The sequence below is a fragment of the Tursiops truncatus genome, chromosome 12, assembly GCF_011762595.2.
Source record: "Tursiops truncatus isolate mTurTru1 chromosome 12, mTurTru1.mat.Y, whole genome shotgun sequence".
Lineage (NCBI taxonomy): Eukaryota > Metazoa > Chordata > Mammalia > Artiodactyla > Delphinidae > Tursiops > Tursiops truncatus.
Genome location: NC_047045.1, coordinates 21634324 through 21652425, shown reverse-complemented (window position 1 = coordinate 21652425; position 18102 = coordinate 21634324). Strand labels below are relative to the sequence as shown.

Genomic DNA, 18102 nt, shown 5'->3' with positions numbered 1-18102 from the left:
TGAAAATTTGTATAGCCTTTATTTAAAAATCTGGTTGAAAAATTGGTCTATTTTCTAAACTGTCAAGTGTTTCCTTATTTGCCCTAAATCAATCCCTGCCACTCCAGCCAGGCCCTCCACATTGCCTCCTATTCCCTCTTCCTTCCTATCCCCTCCCTGCTTCTCCACTTCTCTACTTCCTCTTTCTAAAATACGCTATGACTGTGGCCTGCTAAAATAGACAAGGGCGGGGTTTCTCAAACTGTGGTCCAGGCATCAGCTTCATCTGAAGAGCTTGTTTAAATGGCAAAACCCCAGAACCTGCCCCAGACAGACCAAGTCTGAATGTCTGAGGCTGAGCCCCAGGTTCTGTACCAGCATCAAGGTCCCCATCACCAAGCTGCTCCATAATAGTTTGAGAATTTCTGGTCAGTGAGTGCCAGCATTTCTGGGTTGATCCATTTTTACTGAGACTTTGGTGAGATGAAATGACTCAAAACATAAATGTAAAGGCTAAAATGTCAAGGACTGTTGAGGAATCTTGTTTAGGGAGGGGGTGATACCTTTTGGCTTATTCTCTTCCTCACCCGCAAAAGCCACATCAGTTTGCCTTCAGTTAGGAGAAGCAATCATTCTCTTAGGGAGGAGAACAGGGCCGGTCCAAGGGGAAGTTAACTAGTAAAGCCATATTAATTGTTAAGGTCTTTAAGAATTTTGCACTCTTGGAGTACTTGATCTTTAAAAATTTTCCTTGTTCTTAGCCCTAAAAGTATCAATTCTAAGTCCCAGAGGGATTACTTTTTACTTTACTACCCTACTTCTTTATTTGCATTTATAAACCCATTCCTTAATCAATCCGCCCTTCAAAAAAATCTTTTGATTGAAATAACACCTTGACTGGCATTGCTGATTGGAGTTTTAAGTCTTTAAAACTTAATTTGAATGAATGTGTTACTAGCTGGATAAGGTATGGCATTAAGTTTGGGGAAGCGGTATCCTTGTTTCTCCAGTCTGATATGTAGTGATAGGCAAAGAGGGATCTCTTCTGGGGAGAAAAAAAATCTTTCATTTTTCCTTTCATTTGCATTCATATCCACATCAATTTTAAGTGCAGTAATTACAACTCTGCAACTATATTCTCAACCTCAGTCTACATTTCTGGGGGAAAAAAATGGAACATATTGTAATGCCACATTATTTTAAATTGCCAGTAGAGTCCATTATATATTCAACTCCCACACAATAACCCTTATCTAGTCACCATCTTACTTAATCTCCACGGTTTCAAAGGTGAGCTATTGCGCTGGTTGACGAGGTACAGACTGCTGAGTTTGATCTTTTTTTTTGGTAGGAAATATTCTTTATTCTTAAAACAGGATAATCCAGTGACTGTCATACAATATGAACATTCTCATGACTAGAGATCTCTGATGATCCTATGATGATGTAATATAGAACATTGTGGAATTCCAGGTGATAGTTACAATTAGATAGCTCTGGCAGGGAGAACCAGGGAAATTAAAGGTCTGCTAGACTCCCTAAGAAAGCAAAGGGTCATTTCCAAGGAGGTCAGCTAAGAAGGGGCAAGTAAGTACAATAGGTCTAAATAGGCAAGATGACAGCTATAAGGGTCATAAGATCTATACCTGTGAGCAAGGTTGAACTTTGATCTGCTCATTCTAACTTTGCTGTATGTTTCTTATACTAATTTACACTCTTTGCTGAACATGGACCACCATACTTAGCCCAAAGGTAATAGTAATAACAATAATACAATTTATTGAGCACTTGTTACATTCAAACACTTTGCTTAGATTTTATTTTAATTAATTTATTTTTTAACATCTTTATTGGAGTATAATTGCTTTATAATGGTGTGTTTCTGCTTTATAACAAAGTGAATCAGCTATACATATACATATATCCCCATATCTCCTCCCTCTTGCGTCTCCCTCCCACCCTCCCTATCCCACCCCTCTAGGTGGTCACAAAGCACCGAGCTGATCTCCCTGTGCTACGCGGCTGCTTCCCACTAGCTATCTGTTTTACACTTGGTAGTGTATATATGTCCATGCCAGTCTCTCACTTCGTCCCAGCTTACCCTTCCCCCTCCCCGTGTTCTCCAGTCCATGGCTGGGTTTGATCCTAATAGGAGTTGAAAGATATTCATCAGACTCTTGCCTCTCTAAGGTTCTGCAGCAGATAACAAAATTGTGAAATGCTCCATTTAAAAGACTGAAGATTGACAAGCTCACAGCTATTCCCATTTTCTTCTTTCAGAGGACATTTTGGTATTGCTCTGACAGAAACACCTCTGCAAATGAGGGTATCGTAAAAGCTTTGCCTAATAAACTGTAATGCTTCCAGACTCCCAGGTCAGAGAGAAGCATTATAGTTTCTGTTGCCGTGTAAATGTGACAAGCTGTGATGGGAGCTTTTGCTGTTCATCCCTGAATTATAAATTCATCTTTGCTGAAGACACTGCATTAATAGGGTTCTGCTTCTGCGTATGTATGTGTGTATGTTCTGTCTGTATGTGTATGATCATTAAAAGGATGGTATTAAAAAGGAATGGAGGTCCTCAAACACTATTTATATCAAATGTTGTAACATACAGGAATTTTCAAACATTATAGACCCCATGACATGTTAAGTACATGATCAAGGTTGTGCTTGTGCACACGTGTGTGTGTGTGTGTGTGTGTGTGTGTGTGTGTGTGTGTTTGTGTGTGTGTGTATGTGAAGTGTTTAAAAATCCAGACATCTGATACTAACAAATGCTTTTCTGGTCCTCCGCTAGAAAAATGAAAAGACAATTTTCTGGTTGCTTTGTCCCTGGATATGTATATATACAGTTTATTTTCAATTTGGTGGGGGGGTTATTTTCAATTTCAAGCCCTTTATATAGAGCCATCAAATCTTCAAATTCTGGTGAAGTGGGAGCAGTTAGTGCTCTATTATGTATATTCAATCAAAAATGAGATTACATTGGGAAGTTTTATGGCTTTCTGAAATTGAAGAAAGTCAGGAGATGAGAAGAGGTGAGGTGGGGATGGTAGAGAACTTGAACTCTGAGGGCTCAGGGCATTTTACTTTAACATATGCCTGCCAGCAGGAGCCCCAGAGCTTTCAGGAACAGCTTAAGCAATAAACAACTCTCAAACACAGACTCAAAGCAAACTTGACAGACAAGATGCCAGCCCAAGACAGACAAGACTAAATTTAACAGGCTATAAAATACTATATTTGGTTTCAAAAAATCAGTTAAACAAATATAGGCTGGAAGAGACTTGACTAAATGGCCATTCACTGGAAGGAATATGAGACTTATACTTGGCCACAACTTTAACATAAACTGATAATGACAGTAAGAGGGTGGCAATTTACAATTTTATAGGAGTCTTTGGTTGACTTATATTATCTCATTCGATCCTCCCGAAGATGTGAGATAAGTGTTTTAATCCCTAAGTATAAAGATTCAGAAAACTAAAGTTAGGAAAGATTAAGAGCCTGTTTCTGAATAACACACCTAGAACCCAAGAGGTCAATAAACTAGAAGGCAGGATAGGGAACTAAAATTTATTGAACACCTATTATGCACTGAGTCTTTATATATAAATACATGTATATAAACGGACATATATATGTATCTTTGTTTATATATTAATTCATTTAAACCTCAATACAATACTGTAAAATGGTCAATGTTGGTTCCAATTTATAGATGAAAAAATTGAGGCTCATATACTTGCTTAAAATCATGGTAATAATAAGTGGCTGTAATGGGCTGAATGGTGTCCATCAAAAATATCAGGTACATAGAGGCTGTCATACAGAGTGAAGTAAGTCAGAAAGAAAAACAAATACCATATGCTAACACATATATATGGAATCTAAAAAAAAAAAAAGAATGGTTCTGAAGAACCTAGGGGCAGGACAAGAATAAAGACGCAGATGTAGAGAATGGACTTGAGGACACGGGGAGGGGGAAGGGTAAGCTGGGACGAAGTGAGAGAGTGGCGTGGAGATATATAGACTACCAAATGTAAAATAGCTAGTGGGAAGCAGCCGCATAGCACATGGAGATCAGCTCGGTGCTTTGTGACCACCTAGAGGGGTGGGATAGGGAGGGTGGGAGGGAGATGCAAGAGGGAGGGGATATGGGGATATAGGCATAAGTATAGCTGATTCACTTTGTTATACAGCAGCAACTAACACAACAATGTAAAGCAATTATACTCCAATAAAGATGTTAAAAATAAAATTAAAAAAATATACGCTATGGAAAGTAAAAAAAAAAAAAAATCAGGTCCACATCCCTGCAACCTGTGAATGAATGTTACCTTATTCGGAAAGGGGGTCTTTTGCATACATGATTAAATTAGGGATCTTGAGATGAGGAGATAATCTGAGATTACCAGGATGGATCCTAAATGCTATCACAACTGTCCACGTAAGTGAGAAGCAGAGAGAGATTAGACATCACACACACAGAGGAGAAGGTAAACTGAATACAAAGCAGAGAGGGATGTAGCCATGAGCCCAGGAATGTCAACAGCCCCCAGAGCAGGAAAGGCAAGGAAGGATTCCCTGGCAGAACTTCTGGAGGTCGTGCAGCCTGGCCAATACCTTGATTTCAAACTGTAACCTCCAAAACTGTAAGGAAAGACATTTCTGTTGCATAAAGCCACCCAGTTTGTGATAATTTGTTACAGCAGCCCAAGGAAACCAATACAGTGCTGGAGGCGAAGTTAAAACCCATATTTGCTAGACTCTAAAATCCATATTCTTTGTATTCCAGAGATCCTAAAGAAAGAAGATTGTGGGAGTAGGGGGAAGGTTGAGGATGAGGGATAAGGCTAAAAACTGTCTTTAAGTAGGATATCCAGGGCAGAAATATGGAGAAATAAGAATGTTTTATACCTTCTAAATAAATCAGTCCCCCCAACTGCAACTTCAAGAAGAAGAAACCACAAGACCTAGAAAGATGAACCTCAAAGAGCAAATCTCAAACTAAATATGGGTTCAATTAATACATATAATTTTAAAACCAAAGGAGAAAAAGCAAATTAGCAAGAACTAAGAGAAGAAATCTAATAACAAGCACAAAGCTCACAGCAAGAATAAACTAACATACTCATGGTTTAAAAAGAGGCCTGGGGGAAACGATAACTGTAAAAGAATATATCAACATACTAAAAGGTTCCACGAATGCTGGGACCCCTACAGAGGAATGAAAACATCACCTATAAAGAGACCCACCACAGCAGCATAAAGAACTACTTATGTATTAGAGGAACCAGCACGGCCGCTCCCAGCAGAGCAAAATTACACACAGATGCTAACACAGGAAAGGTGATGGACTTAAAGAATTATTTTAATGTGGAAAGAGGCCCAAGCCCAGACACATGGTTAGACTTGTTCTGTGTATTTCTAGAGGTCTCAACCACACTAATGAGAGGGAAATGACGAGAAAGCCATTTGGCTCAATGAAAGGAAGAAATTTTAAACAACCAGGACTTCTCAACAATGAAATAAACCCCCTTGTGTGACAGTGGCCTACCCATTATAAGAAACATGACAGTGGAGGCTGGGTGACTGTCAGAGATGCTGTAGATGAGGTTTCAGCATCTCTAAATTTTAATATCTCTTCCAACTCTAGGAAACTATGATTTTTTAAAAAAAACACATAAATTATAAAAAATAATTCATACAAATATATAAAGGATGTGATGATGTTTATTTCTCTAAAGAGAATCAAGATATAATTGAAGTTGAAATCTAAATGTTTAATTTACCTTAAAACACAATAGTGGCTAATCAAAGTTCTCAAATGGATATAGTTAACATGTTTCAATGAAATTTAACATGTAAGGAGAAGTAAAATAGCTATTCAGCTACACTAATGGAATCTACATTTGGCAGAAGCATTGGAAGTCATAAGACTTCTTGGCTAGCAGCGCCCCAGGATACAGTGAAGAGGTGGAAGCAGGTGGCCATTTGGAGACAGAGGTCTGAATTAAAGGCCAAAGCCTCAACTTCCTAGCTCTTAACAGGGCGTTTAACCCCCCAGAGCTTCAATGTCCCCCACATTAAATGGGGATAAATACTAGTCATCATAACTCACCAGTAGTTGTAAGAATCTAATGAGAAAATGAGATGAAAGTGCTTTGTAATCAGTGCTATATACACATGAGTGATTATTATTATTAGGACTTCAGAGCCTCACTATCTTTTGATGTCCTTATAACTCATAGCTATAAGCCTTAGGTTGGATTGGCCCTGACCCTGGGACAGGGATTTGGGTGCAAGTGGTTTGTTTGGACAGTGATCCCAGAAAGCTCTAATAGGAGAGTTGGGAAGTGAGACAGGAAAGGGAAGATAGTCAATATGGGTGCGTCTTACCGAACAAGTTACTGCTGCTGCGGGTAACAGAGGTGCAGTTCTGGTGAGGACCTCTGGGAGGCAGCATACAACACACTTGAGTGGTGAGGAAGCGACCGCCTTGCTCCAGTTCCCATCAGTCTTTGGTTGAGGTCTGCTCTTAGGGCGCTAGCTCTCCATGTTTCTGACCTGCTCCAGCAGTCAGAGAAAGCCCACAGGCAAAGAGGCACAGGGGCATGGTGTAGGAGTCATTGGGTCTGCACGCTCCCATATGGGAAGGCCAGGGGAATATGCACAAGGCACCCACAGCATCCTCTCCATGCTCTTATATTCATCTGGATAAAACTCAGGCACAAAGAAGTTTTAAGACTCAGCTAAAAATATACAATTGCAAATCAAAGACATATATCCCAACCTAGTGAGCTACTCAATTACAAAGACTGTCAAATTTCACCTTATTTGAATCAATTCATCAGAAGCCTGTGGTCTTCTTAAAGGCCATACGCATAGGATTTGACAGTATTTCGGCATTTTTTAAACCAAAGGAGCATCAGCTTGAGAAATATGGAGCTAGGAGAAGTATGAAAAGACAATTAAAATCAAAACTGAATGGCAGGGGCTTCCCTGGTGGCGCAGTGGTTGAGAGTCCACCTGCCGATGCAGGGGACGCGGGTTCGTGCCCCGGTCCGGGAAGATCCCACATGCCGCGGAGCGGCTGGGCCCATGAGCCATGGCTGCCGAGCCTGCATGTCCGGAGCCTGTGCTCCGCAACAGGAGAGGCCACAACAGTGAGAGGCCCACGTACTGCACACAAAAAAAACCCACAAAAAAACCCAAAAACTGAGTGGCAAAGAAGAATGCAAATATTTGTCAGAAAGGTAAAGGCATCATAGTTCAGACTGGAGATGCTCATGAACCAAAGCCTGCCCTTAGCCTGCCCATCTCCACCCGCACTCCACCCTCCCATCTTGGTAAATAAAGATCTTTGGAAATTCACAGAGGACATTTCACCCATGTCTAGTTCTGCTCTTCCTTTTCCAGGCACATCTTCTGTCACGTGGTCTTGCAGAGCATCATTTTCTCTTTCCAGGGGCCAGCCCTGACCTGCGTGAGACAGTACGCTAATCCTCACTTATCTCTGCTGTAAAGTATGATCTATTACAGCACTAGTCTGTCAGTCAGGCTTCTTAATGGTGCAAGGAGTGGGATTCGCTTCAGCAATCTACTGGGAGGTGTGGGACCTGGGAGCACCTTCGTTCTGAGCATTTGATGTCATTGACTTCCACTGTGGCCTTTGAGCAAGCCATTTAACCTCCTTGGCTCAGTTAACCATATGGAAAGTGAACATGATAATATTTCACAAGGGCATTGTGAGATTACTCAGTGTTTTTAAAGTGCTTGGGAAATGGAAGGCCCTGGGATGTGCCTCGCAATGTCATTAATCATGTAACCAGTTGAATTCAGGCAGCTGGACACTTATAGAACTCTTAGCTTCCTAGATAATTTCATTGCAATACCTCACAAATCATGAAGCTTTAGTCTGAGAATTTGAATGATGAATTTCACACCATAGTGGAGGACTCAGAATTTTTCAAGTGTTCAACATTTGAACCGCCCTTTCATAGACTCTGTTTCTTCCTTTCTCAAGAGCAGAAAATTATTCAAACACTCATTCTTTTATTTTGAAAGCTATACCTCTTCTTCAAGTACAATGGGCTTTTTCTTGTCTTCATCTTCTCTGTCGCTTTGGGTTTTTACTCAGTCATTCAACAAACACTCATTGAGCCTGAGCTATATTCCAGGTACTCTGCTAAGTGTTAGAGATAAAAACACAAGTAGGACAAGATTGCACCTTGGAGGAGCTCCCAGTCTGGAAAGGGGAAACAGGCATATTCACAAAGAATTACAAAGGAATCTCACATTCCAAAGAGCTATGGAAACCCAGATGAATTTCTAAACTATGTGTCAGGAAGTGAATACCTGAGTTCCCTCCAGGAATGACTTCCTCCTTCTTGAAACCTCTTCCTTAAATTCCATATCGCACACCTATCCTAGTTCTATTACTACCATTGTTCTCCTTCATCAGCCCCTCTTTTCCCTTCAGTTTCTCAAAGGCAGGCAATTCTCTAAGGTTCTACACTTGGTTTTCTTCTCTCTTTACCTTCCTTTCCTCAATACCACTTCTCTCTCCCAATGGCAGTGACTGTTAGAAGTGCACAGCTCTCACCCTGACCTCTATCCTCAGAGTCAGGCCTACCTGGAGGTCCTCGAACTCAACACGGCCCCTCCAAATTCACCATTTTTCTGACAATGTAACTTCCTCAGCATCATCTCTCAAGTTCTCTTAATAGGACCACCATTTCCCTTCGAACCCAGGCTTTAAACCTTTGACCATCATGTGGGAGTCTCTCTCCTCACTCATCCTCATATCAAAACGACCACCATGTCCTCTTCATTTTGATTCTGCAAGGCCCCTCAGTGCTCCATCCCACGGCTGGCCCCTCCCATTCCCATGCTTGCAGTGGTCTCTTATCTCCCATCCCTACGGCTAAAGTTCTCTTCTCCAGTGCAGTCCACATACAGTGACAATCAGAATTTTCTTAAGCCTTCTATCTATATCATTCTCCTGCTCAAAAAGACTGATTACTCCCCCAACACGTACTAAATTAAATTCCTCATTCTGGGACTCAGGAACCTTTCCAGAATGTCTACAGACTTGCTTTCTCATCTTTTCTCCCACTATACCCCTACACTGAGCAAGAGATGGAGACAGGTGGATGGTTGCTTGTCTCCAGGTGGATAACCCATCAGTGCCCTCTAGGTCTTTACACACACTGTCCCTGCTGCCTGGAAGGCTCTTCCTGCCGGTCTCTGCCCGTACACCCCGTATGCACCAAGGCCAATCTCCAGCGTCACCACCTCCACACAACACTTCTTCCTAATCCCCAGCTGCGCTGGCTGATCTTCCTTCAAACCTCCAGAACTCTTTTTGGTTCCTCTCAAATGGCACGAATTTTGCTCCGCTTCTACTCTACCCCCTCATCCCCTTCTATTCCTTACTTACCTGCTTCTGGATGGAAAGCTCCTTGAGGAAATAGAATGTATCTTATTCCATCGTCGTTATTTCCCATAGGACTTACAGCAATACTTGTTGAAGTGAACAAAATTAGAAATCCCAGCCTTGCTGTTGCTTCAACTATCCTTCATTTATATAAATGTGCCTTGTTCTACACAATATTTATAATAGCTGGCCTCAGTATTGAAAAGAAAAAAGCAACAAAAAATTAAACTAAAAAAACTGTACAGTGTCTGCTTTAACGATGGAAATTGTTACTCTCTACTTCAATTTAACAGTGAAATAAACATTTTTGGAGTCACTGAGTCTATGCTGTTTGTTCAGTGTTGGCATATAGATAATCAGACCTCATCCTTGCCTTCAAGAAACTCATCATCAGGCATGGACATATGTACACTACCAAACGTAAAATAGCTAGCTAGTGGGAAGCAGCCGCATAGCAAAGGGAGATCAGCTCGGTGCTTTGTGACCACCTAGAGGGGTGGGATAGGGAAGGTGGGAGGGAGGGAGATGCAAGAGGGAAGAGATATGGGAACATATGTATATGTATAGCTGATTCACTTTGTTATAAAGCAGAAACTAACACACCACTGTAAAGCAATTATACTCAATAAAGATGTTAAAAAAAAAGAAAAAGAAACTCATCATCAAATGTGGGAGACTAATAAATAAACACATTGCAATGCCAGGTAATAAGTACAAAACTAAAAATATGGCCAAGGTACAGACGGTAGAAGCAGTGAAGAGGTAGAAGACTTGCCAGAGGTGAAGCCAGACAGAATAGTCCCAGAGAGCAAAGCGGGGGAGACAACAATCCCTGTGGAGAAAGCAGCATTTGCAAAGACCCAGGGACATGAAATAAGACGGTGGTGTAGCAGAACCGAGGCCAGCTCAGTATTGCTACGACATGAAATACAGGTCGAGGGGGCCCCGTGGGATGAGGGTGGCTAAGTGATCAGCAGCCACAGTGCAAACAGCCTTTGACACCTTGTTCTGGGGTTTGGATTTTTTTTTTTTCCTATAGGTGATGGGGAGCTGGTAAAGGGTTTTAATCAGGGCAAAGGGGCTGACTTTCTTAAATTGAATTTTCTTATAATGGGCTTAATTCTGAATGAAAAAAAGTAAAATACTAGCACTGACTAGAAAAAGGAAATCAGGCCAAGATCTGGAGAAAAAGTACTGCGTTTCCTGAGGAGTGCTGATGCTTAAATCTCCGTGAGAACCGGCAGGTGCAAGTCCCCCCCAGAACAGCAGCGGCAGTACTGAGAGCTTCTGTGTACCGCGTAGTATTCCAAGCATTTTAAATGGATTACCTCACTTAATCTGCCCAACAGTCATATGAAGTCCACCGTACAGAGGGGGACACTGAGGCCCAGAGGGGTCGAGCTGCTCCTTCAAGGTCCACAGCTGGTGAGAGGGACCCCCAGGCTCCCCGCGCAGGCTTCCAACCCCTGCGCATCACAGCCTCCCCACGGTGGCGCGAAAACTGTTGCACAAATCTGCGCCTCTGCTTGTTTTCGTCCTCTTTTGTAATGTGAGAACAACTATGTTTCTATGTTTACTACGTACTTCGGAGCCGGTTGTGCTAGGCGCGGCCTCACACCGGGTAGAGGATGCGGCGGGAAGGGCGCCATGCTACGCACCAGCGCGCCTCGCTCTGCAAAAGAACCGGGTTGTGATTCAAAACAAAAATACTCTGAGCGGCACTGGAAACTCCACTTACAAGTTAGGCACACGTTTTCTAAAGGGAGAGAAGATTCCAGGGCGGGGGAGCATCCTCTCAATGCCTATTCATGAGGGAGCCTGTCTCCCAGGGAAAGTAGCTTTCCAACCGGACGCAAAATCTTGATGTAAACATACACCGCACAGAACTCAAAGCCCACTTTTCATCATCTCACTGCAGCGGCTCTAATGTTAGCACTTTGGATCTTGTAGTGTGAGCTATGTGTCTGGGCACATGTATACTTCTGCGAATAGCACTCCCATATGTACAGGCTGAGATATTAATGTAATAAGAAAGATTCCAAAAACCAAGTCTGCAATCTGCTGCATTACTTTCAAGTCACGAGTCACAGTGTGTGTGCCCAGACACACACACACATACACACACACACGCACACACACAGTGCTGTATAATACAGCACTATGGCTTTCTCTATTTTGGGGCATGGAGGTCTAGGGTAAATCTCCACCTGTCTTGTACCTTCTGTCACACTGTCCCAATCTTTGTACCCTTGAAAAAACCCTGGATGCCTCTGAGTTATCTGTGTGCTTTTTCAAAGGAGAAATAGGTAACATATGAATTGAAACAGACTTGCTGCCCAAAATGGACATGTGCATCGCATTACAAAATCCTTGCCTCTTTCCTAAACTTGAAATTTTGACTGCCTAAAATTGCTGACTGATGGGCAAGAATTCTAGTAGGATTAAAATACCTACATAGCCACTTCACTTGCATCCTGTTCTGTCTGAATGTACAGAAAGCCTGCCCTCTTCTCTACTTGGAGCTCCACAGACCCACTGCCTTCCATTCCAGGCTCTTTATGAGTGCCAGAGTGAACTCAAGCAATGTGCCATGTTGAAGCTGTAAATGCTCTGAAGGTACAGCTCATTGCTGCCCTATGTGGTTTTACAGGACAAGGACGTGCATTGAACTGTGGAATTTTGATGCTAGATGGGTTTCCAGGACCTTTATGAAGGGGATCTGGAAGTAAGGTTCTAAAGCGTGCCCAAGATGCTAATTTGAAAGCTATTCCAGGTTACAAAAAGTGACATGAGCACAATTATACCATCTAGATTTGGAGATGACGAATGAAGCTGGGGAGTAGAAAGGTGCCTTGGACACAGATAAAAGGAGTGTGAGACCATGCCAAGCTCTGAAGATGAGGAATGGCTAAATCCCATTAAAGACCGTGGGACTAGACTGAGACTTGCTAGAAGTATTCATTGCACGAGTATTTAAGAAAACGAAAGTTGCCTCATTGGACTAGGCTAGAAAGAAGAAAGAAGAGTGAAGAGGTTGAGGAGAGGAGGCTGAAATAATTGGCACAGGAAATGGGGGAATGTCAGGAGGAAAGCACCTTTGGGGACCTGAAAGCAGGGTCAGCTTTTTCTTTTTTGGCTGCACCACATGGCGTGTGGGATCTTAGCTCCCCGACCAAGGATCAAACCCGTGCCCACTGCAGTGGAAGCTCAGAGTCTTAACCACTGGACCACCAGGGAGGGGTCAGCTTTTCTAGGCTGATCCCCGTTGATGCTGGAAAGTGTTCGTTTGAATGCCGTTAAACATGACCTATTGGCGAGGATAAGTGAGCCCCAATATGAGCAAGAGAAAAATCCATGGTTAGTTATAGGGATTAAGTGGCCTAGAGGGATCTGATCTCTTTGCAAAGAGGCCCTTTTTCAGCAGCTCATCATTTCTGTCTCCAGATCGGCTCACGTCTCCACCACTGTCTTCTGAGGTATTGACCATCACTGACAAGCCAGGCATTGATGTCGACTCTTCACAAACACTGGTGTAAGTACCGGAAGGTATGTCCGCATTTGAATTTGATGGGGTAAATTCCAGGAGAACTAGGGACCACCGTGCTGTGGCTGAAGGGCCTCAGCAGGTCAGGAGCACAGATTGTGTCAGGCATTTATTTGGCCCACATCATAACCTCTTTCATTTCAGCGTGTGTGTTCGTAGCCAGCCATAGCAAGCAGCAGGGCAGGAACCTGTTTTGTTCCTCGGTATTAAAATGCCTTGGCTAATCCCCAAGGGGCACCAAATGTCATGGTGATCAGATTTGTCACCACCCAGAATCAATTCTTGGTCATTTACTGGGGACTTGGGAAATATATAGCTCAGATAAATTAAATCCAAAATTAATCTCAAGCCAGCGGTAATAAATACTTGCTGACAAAATTCTTCACCAGAACTTTTTTGACAAAGGTGAGTTTCCTCCATTGCCCCCTTATTTTATTTCCTCCAAGATGTACTAATGAACTGGGCAAAAATTTAGTAAAGGGTAGAGGATGAAGCAAGCCTCTGAAAAGTCAAGTGCTGTCTCTCCCTGGAAATAGAACTCTTTATGACAACTTCCCTCCAGAACCTGAAAACTAATTATGGCCATTTTTAAAGAGGGTCAATTAAGAATAGAGTTCATCAGTAAGAATGTACTGAGCCCCAGAGGGTGCTAGGCGCTTCAGAAACAGGCCAGTTGTTCTGTCAGGGTCCTCTAGCATCTGAGCCAAGACGATTTGTATAAAAGATGATTTTCCAGTACTCAGACAGGGCGCATCTTGACAAATGGTTGAGGCAGCAAAAGGTGTCTTTGGTCCCTCCCCAGATTTTCCTGCATTCGTGTTCTGGGCTGATGTCAACGAGTCTTTCCAAAGTTTTTTCTTAACCAAGGTGGTTAGAATTCAAGGTGTGATCCCTCCTGGGAAGGGAAAATGTGAACTCAGAAAACTATCAAGACCCAAGTAGGGTAGAACCATGAACTGACAAGCAATGGAGCTGATATTTTGGTCTTTAATTCCACCATGTAGATGAGGTTAGCATGGCCCCAGCAGCTAGAATTGAAGGGAGAGAACTCTGCAAGAATAGGCATGTTATAAGAAGCTCACCCCACCTTCTCCTCCGTATCAGGATCATGGAATTTTTTGCAGGGAGGGGGTGGGATGTAGGGGAGTTGCTGGCAGTGGGCAGGCACTGCCCTCGACCCACTCAGCACCATGGGAAAGGTGCCCTCCCCCTTCCCCCGTATCTTTGTGAAATCATTCCTAACACTTGGTCTCGAGGCATATACATATTAGATTTGATGTTAAAATCATTTCAGATTGATCAAGGACACACTCAACTGACAATGCTCTCTGTAACAGCTTTCTGTCGCCGGGTGTCAGACTACATTTCCTGCCTATTTCAACACCAAACATCAGGTGTGGTTGCCACTACTTCCACCAAATTCCAATTAGTTCATTTTGAAGGATACCACCCATGGGTAGGTACATAGGGAACCTAACTTTGAAGTTAGGACTTCTCTAAACCATGCTGGTTTAAAATCCCAGGGAATTCCTTTTTGCAGCAGACCTCCTAGGGTGTTTTTACACAAGGAAATGAAAAATTAAATTACAGTATAAGGTATTCAACTGATTTCCCTGGGTGGTTTTGATTGGGAAGAAGTGTACTACTGTGAAAATTTCATCTATCACAGGCTTGTGAGATTCGTCTCTTTCACTCGTAAACCCACATAGGCTATTCAAAAACCTCAGATTGAGGGCATCTTATTTGCTATTTACTATTTGGGAAGAATACATTTTATTAAATTCTCCATCCATGTTTTTAAAAAGTATTTTGTTTCAAATATGTGTTCATAACCTTTTTTACTTTGATCTGAATTTTAGTCTAATTCTTATAAGTAGATATTTTATGTCCTTGGTACAAAATTCGAAAAGTATGAAATGATGTATAGGGAAAAGTAAGTCTCTTTACTCCTCTGTCCCCCAATCAAGCAACCTCAGAGGCAACTACTGCTACTAAGTTTTAGTTGTGCTTCTAGATGCATTCCAGGCAGATTTGTCAAGTAGATTTTTTAACACAAATGGTAGGATGTTATACAAGGTGTTCTATACCTTACTTTTTTCATTTAACAGTATACCTTAGAGAGCCTTCCGTATCAGTGCGTTCTCTTTAACTGCTATAGAACATTCCCTTCTATGGCTATACCGAAATTTATTTAATTAATCCTTTATTGATTAAAAAACAAAAAACCTAAAAAATTTAGGTTGTGTCCAACCTTGTGCTAATACAAACAATACTGGAATAAATAGGTCACTTCACAGAAGCTGAGTATAACTGTAGGAGAAATATTTAGAAGTAAATTTCTGGGTCAAAGGGTGTATTCGGTTTTTAATTTTAATAAATATTGCAAATTGCTTTCCATAAAGTTGTAACAACATGAGCAGCACAGGACAGTGCCTGTTATCCACCCCTTGACCACAGAATGTGTTATCTGAGTGTATTATCAATTTTTAAAATATTTGCCAATGTGATAAGTGGAAATTGATATCTCTTTGTAATTTTATTTTGATTTTTTTCTTAACATAAGTGAGACTGAGCTCCTTCCCATGTATTGTAGAGCTGTTTGGACTTCCTTTTCAGTCAACTGCCTTCATATCTTTTGCTAGTTTTCCAATGGAGTTAGGTCTTTCTTTTACTGATTAATTAGTTCTTTACATCAGGAAAAACATGCTTTCACTGAGATAGGCTTTTAAAATGTTTTCCCAGGTTCTTATCTGCCCTTTTACTTCTGTAAAAATCAACTTCTATTGGTTTTTGCTATACACAAATTTTTGATCTTTCAGTAGGATTCTAGAATGCTACAATGCTTAAATGCTTTAAAAATTACTTACCAAATAATTATAAAATACCACAGAATTGGTGTCTCTCCTCTTGGACCAAGGAGACTTAAAATTTTACATTAGGCCTGTATTAGTTTTCTTTGCTGCATAACAAATTACCACAAATTTAGCAGTTTTAAACAATATCCATTTATTATCTCAAATTTTCTCTGGTTCAGGTGTCTGAACATGGCTTAGCTGAGTCCTCTGCACTGGGTCTCACTAGACAGCAATTAAGATGTTGGCCAGGGCTGGGGTCTCATCTGGAGGCTCAAATGGGAAGGGTCTGCCTCAGGTTTTTGGAGAAGTTATTTCCTTGAGGCTTTAGGATTCATGACAACTGTCTTCTTCAAAGCCAACAATGGAAAGTGTCTCTAGAGCCAAAACCTTGGCAAAATGGAGTCTTTTATAATGTAACATAACCATGGGAATGATCTCCTCACCTTTGTCATATTCTGTTGGTTAGAATCAAGCCACAAGTCCTGCCCATGCTTAAGGGGCCGGGGGAGGGCTTATACAAGAGCATAAATACCAGAAGGCAGGGATCACTAGGCGTTACTTTAGGATCTGTCTGTAGCACGCATAATATGAAGTTCTAGGGAAAGTATAGAGATTAAATCACCGGGGAGTGTTCCCTCAAGAACGTAAAGTACAGAAGGAAAAGTTAAAATAACTTTAATATAAGACATAATGTAGAGGGGACTTCCCTGGCGGTCCAGTGGCTAAGACTTTGCCTTGCAATGCAGGAGGTGCAGGTTCGAGCTAAGATCCTACATGCCATGTGGCCAAAAACCCAAACCATAAAACAGAAGCAATATTGTAACAAATTGAATAAAGACTCTAAAAATGGTCCACATCCAAAAAAAAAAAAATCTTAAAAAAAAAAGACATAATGTGGAAACTTCTACCAAGAGCAGTATAAAATAAAATATTATCTAAGTTTAGAAAAGGAGGAGGGAGTCTGAGAAGTCTCCTTTAAGGTAGCATTTGAGTTGAGCTTTTTATTGGTTGTCGTTTTTGTTATTACTATTCTCATTATTTAAGAGTTAGCATTTACTGAGTGCTAAGTCTATCCCAGGCAAGGCACTGTGCAATTAGGAATTCTCACCTTTGTTCCAGCCAGGGCACCCCCATTTTTAATCTGTTTTACATATTACACTTTTGTTTAAGATTTTTATTTTAATAAAGGGTTTTCATGGCTGAAAAAAAATACAAAACCATTGGTTGGGACTGGGTAGGGATTTTGAAGAAGGTGAATTCAATGTTGGAGCTAAGGTTCCAAACCGAGTTCAAAATCTACAAGAACTGGGGCCAAACAGATAAGATCAGAGGTCCACACAGTGACCATCATATCATAGCAGACTGCAACTGGAGAGCAGGAATTCTGACTTTCATGCAGTCCTTGCCTAAACCCGGGTCATAGGGGGAAATGGGTTGTCCAAAAGTTAGTGGGACCAGGAGCAAAACTGAATCAATGCCAAGCCTTTGAACTAAGTGCTTGGGGCAGAGGGTATGGACCGATTCTAGAGTCTAATATTATGCTTGTGGAGACAGGAGTGGAGGAGGGTAGAAAAGGGGTAAGGGACATCATCTGTGAAGGTTAGGAGACTGCAGTGGCAGTCTGTATAAGTGAAGTGTGTTGAGTTTAGCTATCCTGGATGGCTATATTGAAAGCCTTCTTTCTATTATAATTACAGCAAATAACTCAGTTATTACTTAGAAGTCACACCTTGTATTTCCTTCTACTTCTGATTCAGAAAAGTCTTTCATAATAGCTATTCTCTGTTTGACATGGCTGTAGGTGACCTGCCTGAATCTATTTTTTCGATAGTATCCCCAACATGCCATCATTTCAAGCAATGGTTTTCTAACTGTACTCTTGTGTGGAGTGTCAAGGGCATCCCAAGAATGTGGGAAGGTCTGAGAAAAGAGGCACGCGTTCCACATAGGACCTTAACCAGAGAAGTCCTGTTTTTATTGGTTTCATTTACTTAAAATTCCATATAAAGTTTGTTTCAAGAAAGGCTATCTAAGTTCTAAAAAAGTAAAAAGTGGTTATTAGAGTATCTGTTAGTTTTTTTATCTTTTCCAAGAAAATTCAGTCTAATCTTTTTTAGTCACACTTCATTTCTGACCACAAATGGTATTACCAAATTTGACTCCCCTCTTTATTCGTTAGACTTAACTCTAAATGATTTTGACTGCTACCAAAGAAATCAAATCTTTGCTCAAAGAATAAAGATTAGTCATTAATTTGAAGATTCAATAGAATGAGCTGT

The 18102-nt window shown here is 41.4% G+C and overlaps 1 long non-coding RNA gene across 1 annotated transcript; it reads left to right on the top strand.

Moving 5' to 3' along the window:
* The first annotated feature begins 1521 nt into the window (after positions 1-1521).
* LOC141276078 (uncharacterized) lies at positions 1522-14414 on the top strand. The gene is made up of 3 exons (XR_012325017.1): positions 1522-1566; positions 12869-12970; positions 14263-14414. It is a non-coding gene; the product is annotated as an uncharacterized lncRNA (long non-coding RNA).
* Positions 14415-18102: the final 3688 nt, after the last annotated feature.